Source organism: Cherax quadricarinatus, chromosome 67 (assembly GCF_038502225.1).
Source record: "Cherax quadricarinatus isolate ZL_2023a chromosome 67, ASM3850222v1, whole genome shotgun sequence".
Classification (NCBI taxonomy): domain Eukaryota; kingdom Metazoa; phylum Arthropoda; class Malacostraca; order Decapoda; family Parastacidae; genus Cherax; species Cherax quadricarinatus.
The window spans coordinates 1967215-1983653 of record NC_091358.1 but is presented as its reverse complement, the minus strand read 5'-3'; the positions used below and the strand labels follow the sequence as shown (position 1 = coordinate 1983653).

Sequence of the window (16439 nt, the reverse complement as noted above, 5' to 3'; positions counted from 1 at the left end):
TAAACCCTACCAAGAAGTTACCTGCTACACGAGGGTAATTAAGGCTCCCTGTCACCTGTTTATCACCAGTCAAGAATACTTTCATACCTAAAATAAGTATTAATGTAAATTCTCAGTGTATATACAGCGAAAGATAAACACAAGTATTGTTCCAGTCACAATACAGTGACTGGAACAATACACAGATAACCCGCACAGAAGAGAAAGGAGCTTACGACGACTTTTCGGTCCGACTTGGACCATATACAGAATGTGTATATACTTAAAGAATGTTTGAGAAGACGAGAAAGTCATTTGTATAGTAGAGGAGAATATTGTCTAAACGTGTCGCCCTCTCAGTAGGCTTCTTCAATCGAATATTCAGGTGACCATATATTGGAGACACCGGAAGTAGTGACGAGGTTAAGATGAAGAGGTTAGTTACTCATCCGTGATGTGGTAGGTTTGAGGTGGTCGGTCACAATACCCTGGCTCCAACACTTCACAACTAACCCACAATACCCTGGCTCCAACAGTTCACAACTAACCCACAATACCCTGGCTCCAACACTTCACAACTAACCCACAATACCCTGGCTCCAACAGTTCACAACTAACCCACAATACCCTGGCTCCAACACTTCACAACTAACCCACAATACCCTGGCTCCAACACTTCACAACTAACCCACAATACCCTGGCTCCAACACTTCACAACTAACCCACAATACCCTGGCTCCAACACTTCACAACTAACCCACAATACCCTGGCTCCAACACTTCATAACTAACCCACAATACCCTGGCTCCAACACTTCACAACTAACCCACAATACCCTGGCTTCAACACTTCACAACTAACCCACAATACCCTGGCTTCAACACTTCACAACTAACCCACAATACCCTGGCTCCAACACTTCACAACTAACCCACAATACCCTGGCTCCAACACTTCACAACTAACCCACAATACCCTGGCTTCAACACTTCACAACTAACCCACAATACCCTGGCTCCAACACTTCACAACTAACCCACAATACCCTGGCTCCAACACTTCACAATTCATTTTAAATGAAACGTGTCGATGTTTCGCCCATTCTTGTACCATTATCAGGTCTCTTGTTACATCTGGTATTCTTGGTAGTCCATCTATCCAACGCAAGTCTCCATTTATTCTTAGAAACCCAATAAAAATAGGTACCTATTCCTAGAAACCCAATAAAAATAGGCACCTATTCTTAAACTCAAAAAATAGGTACATATTCTTGGAAACCCAATAAAAAATAGGTACCTATTCTTAGAAACCCAATAAAAAATAGGTACCTATTCTTAGAAATCCAATAAAAATAGGTACCTATTCTTAGAAATCCAATAAAAATAGGTACCTATTCTTAGAAATCCAATAAAAATAGGTACCTATTCTTAGAAATCCAATAAAATAGGTACCTATTCTTAGAAATCCAATAAAAATAGGTACCTATTCTTAGAAATCCAATAAAAATAGGTACCTATTCTTAGAAATCCAATAAAAATAGGTACCTATTCTTAGAAATCCAATAAAAATAGGTACATATTCTTAGAAATCCAATAAAAATAGGTACCTATTCTTAGAAATCCAATAAAAATAGGTACATATTCTTAGAAATCCAATAAAAATAGGTACCTATTCTTAGAAACCCAATAAAAATAGGTACCTATTCTTAGAAACCCAATAAAAATAGGTACCTATTCTTAGAAATCCAATAAAAATAGGTACCTATTCTTTGAAACCCAATAAAAATAGTAGGTACCTAGTAGTTTTTTTTTTTTTTATTTTTTTTTTTTTTTTTTTTTTTTTTTTTTTTTTTTTTTTTTTTTTTTTTTTTTTTTTTTTTTTTTTTTAGAAAAAATATCATGTGTCTGGCTCTTTGTTTGTTTATACACCGAGTATTTATTTTGATCCCTGTTCAGAAAGAATTTAAGTGTTCTTGGCTGGTGGTGAACAGGTTACTGGCAGTCTTGATGAACTTGGTGTAGTCGATAGGTTTGAAACCAGATTAACGTGTGTATGTGTGTGTGTGTGTGTGTGTGTGTGTGTGTGTGTGTGTGTGTGTGTGTGTGTCCATTTTTAGACGTGTATTGCACTTGTATGGGTTTTTGTGCGTATAGAGTGAGTGTATGTATGTGTGTGTATTGTACTTGTGTGTATTGTACTTGTGTGTACTAATATTGTGTGTGTATTGTACTTGTGTGTACTAATATTGTGTGTATTGTGCTTGTGTGTACCAATATTGTGTGTGTATTGCACTTGTGTGTAGTAATATTGTGTGTATTGCTAGACACTTCCTAGTGTCTCACTGAAGAAGGCTAGACACTTCCTAGTGTCTCACTCAAGGAGGCTAGACACTTCCTAGTGTCTCACTGAAGAAGGCTAGACACTTCCTAGTGTCTCACTCAAGGAGGCTAGACACTTCCTAGTGTCTCACTCAAGGAGGCTAGACACTTCCTAGTGTCTCACTCAAGGAGGCTAGACACTTCCTAGTGTCTCACTCAAGGAGGCTAGACACTTCCTAGTGTCTCACTCAAGGAGGCTAGACACTTCCTAGTGTCTCACTCAAGGAGGCTAGACACTTCCTAGTGTCTCACTCAAGGAGGCTAGACACTTCCTAGTGTCTCACTCAAGGAGGCTAGACACTTCCTAGTGTCTCACTCAAGGAGGCTAGACACTTCCTAGTGTCTCACTCAAGGAGGCTAGACACTTCCTAGTGTCTCACTCAAGGAGGCTAGACACTTCCTAGTGTCTCACTCAAGGAGGCTAGACACTTCCTAGTGTCTCACTCAAGGAGGCTAGACACTTCCTAGTGTCTCACTCAAGGAGGCTAGACACTTCCTAGTGTCTCACTCAAGGAGGCTAGACACTTCCTAGTGTCTCACTCAAGGAGGCTAGACACTTCCTAGTGTCTCACTCAAGGAGGCTAGACACTTCCTAGTGTCTCACTCAAGGAGGCTAGACACTTCCTAGTGTCTCACTCAAGGAGGCTAGACACTTCCTAGTGTCTCACTCAAGGAGGCTAGACACTTCCTAGTGTCTCACTCAAGGAGGCTAGACACTTCCTAGTGTCTCACTCAAGGAGGCTAGACACTTCCTAGTGTCTCACTCAAGGAGGCTAGACACTTCCTAGTGTCTCACTCAAGGAGGCTAGACACTTCCTAGTGTCTCACTCAAGGAGGCTAGCCACTTCCTGGTGTCTCACTCAAGGATGATAAAGATTCTGGACTCAATTCCTCAAAATTTTCGAGAATGTACCTTAAATGTTAAATGTCCTGTTAAATGTCCTGTTAAATTTCCTGTTAAATGTCCTGTAAAATGCCCTGTTAAATGTCCTGTTAAATGTCCTGTTAAATGTCCTGTTGGTCGTTCTTGTTAAAATACTGAGAGGAAAGAATGATCAAATCATGAAATAACAGGCATCTCTTGGACGACTGAGGACTGATCCGAGGATGTAAAGGGCTGATATAAGTGCTTGGTTTAACAGCACCTGTAGAAACATCAAGGCGGCCACCCTGAAGGGGTAGTTGATGTTTCGAACATTCAAGGCTTCACAGGAATCATCCACTGTTCCAGCACCTTTATACCTCAGTATCACCCCTGCTTTTTTACCTGCTTGCTTCCATCTAGCTGATTTTTCCCTGCTTTCTTCTGCTTCCCCTTTCTTCCTCTGCTTTCTTCTGCTTCCCCTTTCTTCCTCTGCTTTCTTCTGCTTCCCCTTTCTTCCCCTGCTATCTTCTGCTTCCCCTTTCTTCCTCTGCTTTCTTCTGCTTCCCCTTTCTTCCTCTGCTTTCTTCTGCTTCCCCTTTCTTCCTCTGCTTTCTTCTGCTTCCCCTTTCTTCCTCTGCTTTCTTCTGCTTCCCCTTTCTTAACCTGCTTTCTTCTACTTCCCCTTTCTCCCCTGCTTTCTTCTGCTTCCCCTCTCTCCCCTGCTTTCTTCTGCTTCCCCTTTCTCCCCTGCTTTCTTCTGCTTCCCCTTTCTCCCCTGCTTTCTTCTGCTTCCCCTTTCTCCCCTGCTTTCTTCTGCTTCCCCTTTCTTTCCCTGCTTCTGCTTCCCCTTTTTTCCCCTGCTTTCTTCTGTTTCCCCTTTCTTCCCCTGCTTTCTTCTGCTTCCCCTTTCTTCCCCTGCTTTCTTCTGCTTCCTCTTTCTTCCCGTGCTTTCTTCTGTTTCCCCTTTCTTCCCGTGCTTTCTTCTGCTTCCCCTTTCTTCCCCTGCTTTCTTCTGCTTCCCCTTTCTCCTCTGCTTTCTATTGCTTCACCTTTCTTCCCCCTGCTTTCTTCTGCTTCCCCTTTCTTCCCCTGCTTTCTTCTGCTTCCCCTTTCTTCCCCTGCTTTCTTCTGCTTCCCCTTTCTTCCCCTGCTTTCTTCTGCTTCCCCTTTCTCCCCTGCTTTCTTCTGCTTCCCCTTTCTTCCCCTGCTTTCTTCTGCTCCCCCTTTCTTCCCCTGCTTTCTTCTGTTTCACCTTTCTTCCCCCTGCTTTCTTCTGCTTCCCCTTTCTCCCCTGCTTTCTTCTGCTTCCCCTTTCTCCCCTGCTTTCTTCTGCTTCCCCTTTCTTCCCCTGCTTTCTTCTGCTTCCCCTTTCTCTCCTGCTTTCTTCTGCTTCCCCTCTCTTCCCCTGCTTTCTTCTGTTTCCCCTTTCTTCCCCTGCTTTCTTCTGCTTCCCCTTTCTTCCCCTGCTTTCTTCTGTTTCCACTTTCTTCCCCTGCTTTCTTCTGCTTCCCCTTTCTTCCCCTGCTTTCTTCTGCTTCCCCTTTCTTCCCCCTGCTTTCTTCTGCTTCCCCTTTCTTCCCCTGCTTTCTTCTGCTTCCCCTTTCTTCCCCCTGCTTTCTTCTGCTTCCCCTTTCTTCCCCCTGCTTTCTTCTGCTTCCCTTTTCTTCCCCCTGCTTTCTTCTGCTTCCCCTTTCTTCCCCCTGCTTTCTTCTGCTTCCCCTTTCTTCCCCCTGCTTTCTTCTGCTTCCCCTTTCTTCCCCTGCTTTCTTCTGCTTCCCCTTTCTTCTCGTGCTTTCTTTTGCTTCCCCTTTCTTCCCCTGCTTTCTTCTGTTTCCCCTTTCTTCCCCTGCTTTCTTCTGTTTCCACTTTCTTCTCGTGCTTTCTTCTGTTTCCCCTTTCTTCCCCTGCTTTCTTCTGCTTCCCCTTTCTTCCCCTGCTTTCTTCTGCTTCCCCTTTCTTCCCGTGCTTTCTTCTGTTTCCCCTTTCTTCCCCTGCTTTCTTCTGTTTCCCCTTTCTTCCCCCTGCTTTCTTCTGCTTCCCCTTTCTCCCCTGCTTTCTTCTGCTTCCCCTTTCTTCCCCTGCTTTCTTCTGCTTCCCCTTTCTCCCCTGCTTTCTTCTGCTTCCCCTCTCTTCCCCTGCTTTCTTCTGTTTCCCCTTTCTTCCCCTGCTTTCTTCTGCTTCCCCTTTCTTCCCCTGCTTTCTTCTGTTTCCACTTTCTTCCCCTGCTTTCTTCTGCTTCCCCTTTCTTCCCCTGCTTTCTTCTGCTTCCCCTTTCTTCCCCCTGCTTTCTTCTGCTTCCCCTTTCTTCCCCTGCTTTCTTCTGCTTCCCCTTTCTTCCCCCTGCTTTCTTCTGCTTCCCCTTTCTTCCCCCTGCTTTCTTCTGCTTCCCTTTTCTTCCCCCTGCTTTCTTCTGCTTCCCCTTTCTTCCCCCTGCTTTCTTCTGCTTCCCCTTTCTTCCCCCTGCTTTCTTCTGCTTCCCCTTTCTTCCCCTGCTTTCTTCTGCTTCCCCTTTCTTCTCGTGCTTTCTTTTGCTTCCCCTTTCTTCCCCTGCTTTCTTCTGTTTCCCCTTTCTTCCCGTGCTTTCTTGTTTCCCCTTTCTTCCCCTGCTTTCTTCTGTTTCCCCTTTCTTCCCCTGCTTTCTTCTGTTTCCACTTTCTTCTCGTGCTTTCTTCTGTTTCCCCTTTCTTCCCCTGCTTTCTTCTGCTTCCCCTTTCTTCCCCTGCTTTCTTCTGCTTCCCCTTTCTTCCCGTGCTTTCTTCTGTTTCCCCTTTCTTCCCCTGCTTTCTTCTGTTTCCACTTTCTTCTCGTGCTTTCTTCTGTTTCCTCTTTCTTCCCCTGCTTTCTTCTGCTTCCCCTTTCTTCCCGTGCTTTTTTCTGTTTCCCCTTTCTTTTCGTGCTTTCTTCTGCTTCCCCTTTCTTCCCCTGCTTTCTTCTGTTTCCCCTTTCTTCCCGTGCTTTCTTCTGTTTCCCCTTTCTTTTCGTGCTTTCTTCTGCTTCCCCTTTCTTCCCCTGCTTTCTTCTGTTTCCCCTTTCTTCCCGTGCTTTCTTCTGTTTCCCCTTTCTTTTCGTGCTTTCTTCTGCTTCCCCTTTCTTCCCCTGCTTTCTTCTGTTTCCCCTTTCTTCCCGTACTTTCTTCTGTTTCCCCTTTCTTTTCGTGCTTTCTTCTGCTTTCCCTTTCTTCCCCCTGCTTTCTTCTTGCTTCCCCTCACTCTTCACAAGACTCCTACACCCCAGCAGTCCACAACCTCATCCCCTGTCACCTACTGAAGACTCTCCATTATTAACTCCTGTGGATCAATAACCTAGGATAACCCAGCATAACCCAGGGTAACTCAGGATAACTCAGGATAACCCACAAAAAGCCAAGCAATGTTTCCAGTTATCGTTGTAGTTTTTTTCATTTCCTCCTCCCCAGGATGCCACCCACAACAGCCAACTGGATCCAGGGTACCAGCGTCTACCCTCACTAGGGAATCGATCCTCGGCCTTTTCTGTTGTGAGATGAATGATTTAGGATGCTGGATATTAATCCTGAATTGTATTAAAAAATATATTTAATTATTATGATTATTTATTTAATTATCAATATTGCTGTGCTTTTACGATTGTTTGTGGTATAATTATGGAGAAGCGCTAAATCCGTATGCGTTATGTAGCACCTAAGAGTTGGGATATAATCGAGTTTGATCCGAGGAAGGGATCAGTGAGTCTTCGACAGCTACCGTCTACAAAGTATCTCTGACGAACTGCCGGAGCAACGCTGCAATTTTGGAGACAGTCTACAATAACTTATCACAAGCTACCCTAACTTATCCTAACTTATCACAAGCTAACTTAACTTATCCTAACTTATCACAAGCTAACTTAACTTATCCTAACTTATCACAAGCTAACTTAACTTATTCTAACTTATCACAAGCTACCCTAACTTATCCTAACTTATCACAAGCTAACTTAACTTATCCTAACTTATCACAAGCTAACTTAACTTATCCTAACTTATCACAAGCTAACCTAACTTATTCTAACTTATCACAAGCTACCCTAACTTATCCTAACTTATCACAAGCTAACCTAGCTTACTCTAACTTATCACAAGCTAACCTAAATTATCCTAACTTATCACAAGCTAACTTAACTTATCCTAACTTATCACAAGCTAACCTAGCTTACTCTAACTTATCACAAGCTAACCTAAATTATCCTAACTTATCACAAGCTAACTTAACTTATCCTAACTTATCACAAGCTACCCTAACTTATCCTAATTTATCACAAGCTAACCTAGCTTATTCTAACTTATCACAAGCTACCCTAACTTATCCTAACTTATCACAAGCTACCCTAACTTATCCTAACTTATCACAAGCTAACCTAACTTTTTCTAACTTATCACAAGCTAACCTAACTTATCCTAACTTATCACAAGCTACCCTAACTTATCCTAACATATCACAAGCTAACCTAACTTATCACAAGCTAACCAAATTTAACCTAACATATCACAAGCTAACCTAATTTCGCCTATCATAACTGACTCTAATTTATCCTTACGTAACCTAACTTATCTTGACGTAACGTAACTTATCCTGACGCAACCTAACCTATCCTAACGTAAAGTACCTTATCCCAACCTAACCTAATTTAACCTAAACTAACCTAACTTATCCTTGTTAAAAGCTGTATATAAGACTGAAAATTTTCGAGGACAGGTTGACTGTACTGAGGATTTTTGAGAACGTTTGAAGGCCCTTGACCTGTACTCCTTGGAACGTTGGCGAGAAAGATGCATCATAATTTACACCTGGAAAATCCTAGAGGGACTAGTCCCAAATCTGAACACACAAATCGTTCCCTATGAAAGCAATGGATTCGGGAGGAGATGCAACTTACTCCCCTGTGGCAAGCAAGGGTGCTAAGAGACAGCACAGTAAGTGTCAGGGACCCAAGACTGTTCAACTGCCTCCCAGGATATATAAGGGGGATTACCAATAGACCTCTGGCTGTCTTCAAGAAGGCGCTGGACAGCTAAAGTCAGGACCTGAACAGCCGGGCGGTGGGTCCTACGTCGGGTTACGTGCGGTCAGCAGTAACAGCCTGGTTGATGAGGTCCTGATTCACCACGAGGCCTAGTCATGGTCTGGGCCACGGGGGCATTGAGCCCCTGAACACCCTCCAGATATTACTAACAGAAAAAGGGCACAAATTACGTATATGCATATGATATAAACACCACAGCCTGACTGACTTGTGTATTAAGGACAGGAGGATGAGAAGTCTTGGCCCCTTTGCACTTAAGTTATCTCCATGTATACGTTTTGCCGGAGGCAAATTCGATACACACAAATAATGGCGGTCAGAGTAGTTGAAGAGAATGAGTAGGGAGCCGAGATTCGACCCCTCTTACAAACCTATTGGTAAGGACAGGATTAAAAAAAAGTGAAGAAATTAATGTGTTGGCTAAAATATTTTTTAACTTTCTCGGAGTAGCAGTGATGATGGAAGACAAGGAACGAGTGGGACACAAATAGAACACGATCACTCAACCACGTGGTCATCCAGCGGGAGAGATCACAGTGGAGGCTCGACCCTCCGTCACCATAACCACCGCCCCGCCACACTCTGACCAATCAAACTATTGCTGCCAACCTCATACCTGCTAAATAAAAATATTGAAACGGCAACAAGCGCCAGGAGCCGCCAGATATTACTTAAGTAGGGAGAATTGAAAGGAGGATCGAACCTGCAGGGGAAATGGTCAAGTTAGGTCAACTGGCCCACAAATGTTGGTGTCTATCACTCCTCTCTCTCTCTCTCTCTCTTTCTCTCTCTCTTTCTCTCTCTCTCTCTCTCTCTCTTTCTCTCTCTCTCTCTCTCTCTCTCTCTCTCTCTCTCTCTCTCTCTCTCTCTCTCTCTCTCTCTCTCTCTGAACCACGCTGCCTCATCCACGAATATTGTTTACATCCATCTATTTCATCCATTCCAGCTCATTCTCTGCCGCCAACTGATCAGCTGGGCAACGAAACATGCGCTTCCGCCAAATGCGCATCCACAGCGGCAATGCGTGACCCGGGGGGAGGAAAAAAAACACACAGGCCCAGGGAGGGAAAAAAAAGGGAGAATGCGAGAATGCAGGAGTATGCAGGTACGAGAGTGTGGTCCGAAGCTCAGGCAGCGAGTGTGTAGAGGGCGGGCAGTACGAACACCACACGCGCTCAGTGCGGAGTGTGGGACGAGCAGGTGCCCGTCTCTCGTCCCTCTCTCTCCCCCTCTAGTCGGACCTATCTACACGCCCGAGCCCAGTTTACACCCGTGTCAGTGCGTGTTTTCCGAACCCGTTTTTTTTCTCCCCCTCCCTTTATATAAGTGGCACTCGAGTCTCCCGTGTGTTTGTGAGTTTGTGACTAGTAAGGCTGTGTTCGAAGTGAGGTTTTTATTGGGTTTATTTCTCGTGGACATAAACATGGAATAAAAACAGGCTGTTTTTTCAAGAATCTGCATTTCAAGTGCAAGGTAAGACTGCATTAGGCTACTTTATTCTAGATATACTAAATAGGGTGCGAATGTAACCTGGGAAATATTAAAAACTTGTGTACGAGCGTAATTGAACATTTAAAATTTCTTAAAACTTCTTAAAGTTCACTTGGGGGAGCGAAACGTGTCGGGGAGAGTGTTCGAAAAGTGCTGGGAAAGTGGTTAGAACCAGCGTGGTTGGGTGGCGGGAAGCGCATGTATGCGCGCATTCTAGAGGCGCGCTGCCGCATTTTTGCATTCGCGAAGTTTGAATCTTCTCGCGAAGCGCGAGTTTGAAAGAGCAGCAGCGGACCAGCGAGGGTTTGATCCGAGGAAACTGCAGTGGCAGAGGCTTGTTTTGTCCCCCTCGTGGTTTACAGGCGTTAGTTTTGATGTGGTTTTGGTGTGGCTTGACGTAGTTTTGATGTGGTCTGACGTGGTTTTGGTAGGGTGTGATGTGGGTTTGGCGTAGTTTGACGTCGTTCTGGTGTGGTTTTATGGGGTTTGATGTGTTTGACGTAGTTTAATGTGGTTTAAAGCAGTTTGATGTGGCTTTGGCGTAGTTTGACGTTTTGGTGTGGTTTGATGGGGTTTGATGTGTTTGACGTAGTTTAATGTGGTTTAAAGTAGTTTGATGTGGCTTTGGCGTAGTTTCACGTTTTGGTGTGGTTTGATGGGGTTTGATGTGTTTGACGTAGTTTAATGTGGTTTAAAGTAGTTTGATGTGGCTTTGGCGAGTTTGACGTTTTGGTGTGGTTGATGTGTTTGACGTAGTTGAATGTGGTTTAAAGTATTCTAATGTGGGTTTGGTGTGGTTTGATAAACAATTTAGACAATTGCTTGGGCTGGCGTTCAGTGCAGTGACTGCGTCAGTTGGCTCGTTTCTCCCCGCTGTTTCGAACCTCTGACTCTCGTATCAACCCTGGAAAAAAAAATTCTGTAGTCCGAATCCGACTTAAAAATTTCTAAGTCAAAATGAAAATTAAATTTTATGTAGTAACTTCTGAAGGGGGCGAAATGTCGTGTTACAATGTGTTCTGAAATCTGGCTGATTTAAAGTCACTGTGGCGACTGAATTTCAGAAGTCATTCACACGAGTTCAGAAAATCTGACTTGACGTGCCACGGTAGTTTAACGAATCCTTGCTTCGGTAAACCCATTAACGAGGCAAGGGAGTGTGTGTGTGTGCATAAAATTGTCAGGCAAATAAGGGGTCAGGAAAATAAGTGGTCGGAAAAATAAGTGGTCGAAAAATAAGTGGTCGGGAAAATAAGGGGTCGGGAAAAATAAGTGGTCGGAAAAATAAGGGGTCGGAAAAATAAGGGGTCGGGAAAATACGGGGTCTTGAAAATGGAAAGTAAGTGATGAGGAAAGGGGTAAGGAAAATAAGTGGTCAGGAAAATAAGCGGGGAGTCACACCTCGAGTCATCATCGGTTATTTGCAAACGAAAAAAGTCTTTAAAATTTCAAGGCATTTGTAAGTGGTGTTTGAGGCAGTGTTAAGTGATCGTCCTGTGTCAAACTTCGCAACTTTTCAAAAGGTGTTTGAAAATGGTCATTTGAAGCAACAGATGGCTTAAATGTATCTTAGCCAGGTCTATACGCCTAGGAAATTCTTATCCAGGTCCATAGGCTAGGAAAACTCATCTCAACCAAGGTCTGTGTAAACTTCAGCTTTGGGCTTAGGCCTGGTAACATCTCATCCAGGCTTATATGCTGTAGGCCTGGGGAAAATGATCTCGTATGGAGCCATAGGCCTGGGGAAAATGATCTCGTACAGGGCCATTGGCCTGCAAAATTTCACAGCTAAAGTCATAGGCATGGAAAATTCTTCAGTCAGGGCCATAGGCCTAAGATATTTCAGAGTAATAGGCCTAGATTTCTCAACTAGTGCCATAGACCTGGTAGGCTCGTCTCAACTACGCGCCATACGGCTAAGAGACTAAACCTCAGCTAGTCATAGGCCTGGTTGACTCTTTTCAACAGGCGCCATAGGCCTGGGAAACTCCTCTCAACCAAGGCAATAACCTGGAAAAAAAAACTGTCATAGCCCTGAGAAAATCGTCCCAATCAGTGCCATAGGCCTGGTGATGTTCTGAGTTGTATATACATTGGTTTAGCTAAGTCACAATTCGCACCACAGTAGCAGTAGCAGCACAACAGGAGCAGTAGCCCCTTTCTACTACTGTGGTGCCAGTAGTACGAGGTGGTTGAGAAGCTAACAGCAGGAGACCTAATGACACTTCACTTGCCTATTTCCTGTTTACCAAACTCAAAAGACCTATTTCTCCATAGGCCTTCGTAAAAAGACCACCTACATATGGTCCTAATAATCGTCTAAGGCCTAAAATATCCCTCTAATCGTCAAACGCCTATTATACCTTATTCTAATCGTTAATAGGCCTAGTATACTTGGATTAATCCTCTGAGGCCTATTACATTTGATTTTCGCACTTAAAACGTTTCGCTCGTTATCCTGATGTACGTCACAGACTTTGGATATCTTCAGAAACGTATATGATTGACGTTGAGGTGTATCAAAAACGTTTTAACTTACTGTGAAATGTATATGGAAAAAGCTCTTAGCTTACTGTGAAATATATTTTAAACGTTTTTCACTGTGAAATATATTTTTAAAAGTTTTTAGCTTACTGTGAAATGCATAAAAAAAAGTCTTTCACTTATTGAGAAATGTATAAAAAAACGTTTTTAGCTTACTGTGAAACGTATCGAAAGTGTTTTTGGGGGGACTTCGTTTCGCACATTTTTCTGTTGTTGAGACAGTGGACCAAACACGTGTCAGTCAAGTGTGTCTGACGAACTGTTTCTCAACTGTTAGCAACTGTTACACTGTTAATTCCCCCCCTTCCCATCTTAAAGCTTCTTCCCGTTTCCTGTTGCAACAGTAAGCTCTGTTATGTAAGTGGTTCAGAAAACCGACAAGTTGTGGTAGTGGTTTAATCAGTCCAATACCGAGAGTTGTGGAAGACGATCAATAGTACTTTGAGGTAATCAGTCCCTCAGCCAGGAGTCTATATATTGGACTGAAGAAGTCACTGGCTGGCGACCCGTTTCTTCATTAAAGATTACCGAATGTCTGCTGTATCGCCCATGTAAGTGTACGCAATTCCCTAGAAAGACATCTACCCATTCTAAGCGTTATATACCTTTGACGGGTTTCGAGTCTTTCCCGGAGTCCGGCCATGGGACAGGCTCGTCTGGTGCTAGCCTGGTCTTCCAGGCTGTATCTACATGTCACTCCAGGCTGACTTGACTTCCTAACTCACCCCCGAAGAAGATATTCATTTTTTAATATAAGTAACAGTAATATGCCAATTTAACCATTGGAAGGGGTAACCTGCCGTATAAATTCCATTGCCAGTTGCTAACCTATTTTTCTCCAAGAATGGATTCCATTTTGCATGACAGGTACATTCTTGCAGTAAAACTGTGTGTACTCACCTATTTGTACTCACCTATTTGTGGTTGCAGGGGTCGAGTCCTAGCTCCTGGCCCCGCCTCTTCACCGGTTGCTACTAGACCCTCTCTCTCCCCGCTCCATGAGCTTTATCAAACCTCGTCTTAAAACTGTGTATGGTTCCTGCCTCCACTACGTCATTTTCTAGGCTATTCCACTGCCTTACAACTCTATGACTGTGTGTGTGTGTGTGTGTGTGTGTGTGTGTGTGTGTGTGTGTGTGTGTGTGTGTGTGTGTGTTTTTCACTCTGTAAAGGGGTAAAGGGTAGCCTGGTTATCGTAGCTAAGGGCTGGCCGCATTGTGGACACGCGATACTGCACTAAAGCTAACGTAATTACATCTGCCTATTACCCTCTCCTGCCCCTTGTTAGAAGCGGTACATCTTGGAGGAGGCTTTGTGTGTGTGTGTGTGTGTGTGTGTGTGTGTGTGTGTGTGTGTGTGTGTGTGTGTGTGTGTGTATGTGTGTGTGTGTGTTTGTGCTCACCTATTTGTACTCGCCTGATTGTGGTTGCATGGGTCGAGACTCGGCTCCTGGCCCCGCTTCTACACCGTGTGTGTGTGTGTGTGTGTATGTGTTGTATGGTGGTTTGGGTGTTTGTGTCATGTACTCCTGGTAGTACTATCTGTCATGTACTCCTGGTGGTACTATCTGTCATGTACTCCTGGTGGTACTATCTGTCATGTACTCCTGGTGGTACTATCTGTCATGTACTCCTGGTGGTGCTATCTGTCATGTACTCCTGGTGGTACTATCTGTCATGTACTCCTGGTGGTACTATCTGTCATGTACTCCTGGTGGTACTATGTCATGTACTCCTGGTAGTACTGTCATGTGCTTCTGGTAGTACTATGTCATGTGCTCCTGGTAGTACTATGCCATGTACTCCTGGTAGTACTATGTCATGTACTCCTGGTAATACTATGCCATGCACTCCTGGTAGTACTATGCCATGTACTCCTGGTACTATGCCATGTACTCCTGGTAGTAGTATGCCATGTACTCCTGGTAGTAGTATGCCATGTACTCCTGGTAGTACTATGCCATGTACTCCTGGTAGTACTATACCATGTGCTCCTGGTAGTACTATGCCATGTACTCCTGGTAGTACTATACCATGTACTCCTGGTAGTACTATGCCATGTACTCCTGGTAGTACTATGCCATGTACTCCTGGTAGTACTATGCCATGTACTCCTGGTAGTACTATATCATGTACTCCACTCCTGGTAGTACTATGCCATGTACTCCTGGTAGTACTATGCCATGTACTCCTGGTAGTACTATGCCATGTACTCCTGGTAGTACTATACCATGTACTCCTGGTAGTACTGTGTCATGTACTCCTGGTAGTACTATGTCATGTACTCCTGGTAGTACTATACCATGTACTCCTGGTAGTACTGTGTCATGTACTCCTGGTAGTACTGTGTCATGTACTCCTGGTAGTACTGTGTCATGTACTCCTGGTAGTACTGTGTCATGTACTCCTGGTAGTACTGTCATGTACTCCTGGTAGTACTGTGCCATGTACTCCTGGTAGTACTGTGTCATGTACTCCTGGTAGTACTGTGTCATGTACTCCTGGTAGTACTGTCATGTACTCCTGGTAGTACTGTGCCATGTACTCCTGGTAGTACTGTGTCATGTACTCCTGGTAGTACTGTGTCATGTACTCCTGGTAGTACTGTGTCATGTACTCCTGGTAGTACTGTGTCATGTACTCCTGGTAGTACTGTGTCATGTACTCCTGGTAGTACTGTGTCATGTACTCCTGGTAGTACTGTGTCATGTACTCCTGGTAGTACTGTGTCATGTACTCCTGGTAGTACTGTGTCATGTACTCCTGGTAGTACTATACCATGTACTCCTGGTAGTACTATACCATGTACTCCTGGTAGTACTGTGTCATGTACTCCTGGTAGCTTTATCAGGAGTGACTCTCCACTCAGAGCTGAACTTAGTTTCAAACTTGCGTATTGCGTCTTCATACGCACTGCTGTCACCCTTACGCATCTTCACCTCAGACCTACGCAATGTACCATAAACAAGAGGTAAAAAAAAAAAACTCCTAAAAGCCGTGTGTGAAAATTTTCTTAGTCTGAATACCATGAGAAATTTTGCAGGAGTGCTGGTTCCATAGGCCTACTATTTTCAAATCTGGTTTTTAATACAGTGACTCAGAAATTTTTTTAATAATTATGAAATTTTCTTTAGAAATATTAAGTGGGAAAAATGGCATTTTTTTTTGTTAATTTTTTTTTTTTTGTTGAAAATGATTTATTTTTAGGCCTACAATTCAGAAATTATTTATTGTTACTTTAAGGAATCTTTTGGTCAATGGAAGGTGATCAGGTTTGATACAAGGAAGAGGAGGGGACTTTGATTACTTGGATTAAGAGCCCTTCAGCATCATTCCTTGGAAGGCTCTTAATCCAGGGAGTGTGCGCCGCCCTTCCCTACCTCGGATCAAATCTGGTTATCTCCCATCCCCCCCAGGACGCTCTCTGAACGCTGCGGATTTACCGCTTCCTTAAATGTAATAATCAGAGGAAGTGTATATATACGTACTGTGTATACAACACTCCATCAAGTATACAGGACCCCAGGGAGTATACTGTGTATACAAGACCCCATCAAGTATACAGGACCCCAGGGAGTATACTGTGTATACAAGACCCCATCAAGTATACAGGACCCCAGGGAGTATACTGTGTATCTGTGTATACAAGACCCCATCAAGTATACAAGACCCCAGGGAGTATACTGTGTATACAAGACCCCATCAAGTATACAGGACCCCAGGAATTATACAGGGTATGCAAGACTTCAGGATATTTTTCCTCACCGGGGTCTTGCTGGTGACAGGCTCTCGATCCAAAGAATCGGAGCTACTCCTCGGATCAAATCTGATTACCACCCATTCCTCCCCAGGCTCTATTGCGACCCCTACGGCCTTAGCACTTCCCGGCGAGTGAGTGGGTAGGGGGTTGGGGGAGAATGTTTATTTGGATCACACTCGAAGCACCCGGGTTCGAACCTGGGGCGAGGAGAGACGTTGGGCTTAGTTCTGTTGTTCTCGATCAGGTAGCAGTAAGTAGGTACCTGGGTGTTAGTTCAATGTCGTGGGTGGCACCTTGGGGGAGGAAACAAGCTACAAGGTTTGGGATACCCAGGGTTATCCTGGGTTATCCTTGGATGACAATGTGTCATTTAGCGCAAGG

The 16439-nt window shown here is 44.0% G+C and overlaps 1 protein-coding gene across 1 annotated transcript in view; it reads left to right on the top strand.

Moving 5' to 3' along the window:
- Nucleotides 1-9417: 9417 nt before the first annotated feature.
- Tet (Ten-Eleven Translocation (TET) family protein) overlaps nucleotides 9418-16439 on the top strand; it is a 292059-nt gene continuing 285037 nt past the window's right edge. The window contains exon 1 of the mRNA XM_053792372.2: nucleotides 9418-9737. The gene's annotated coding sequence lies outside the window, so the exon portion shown is untranslated. The remainder of the gene's footprint in view (nucleotides 9738-16439) is intronic.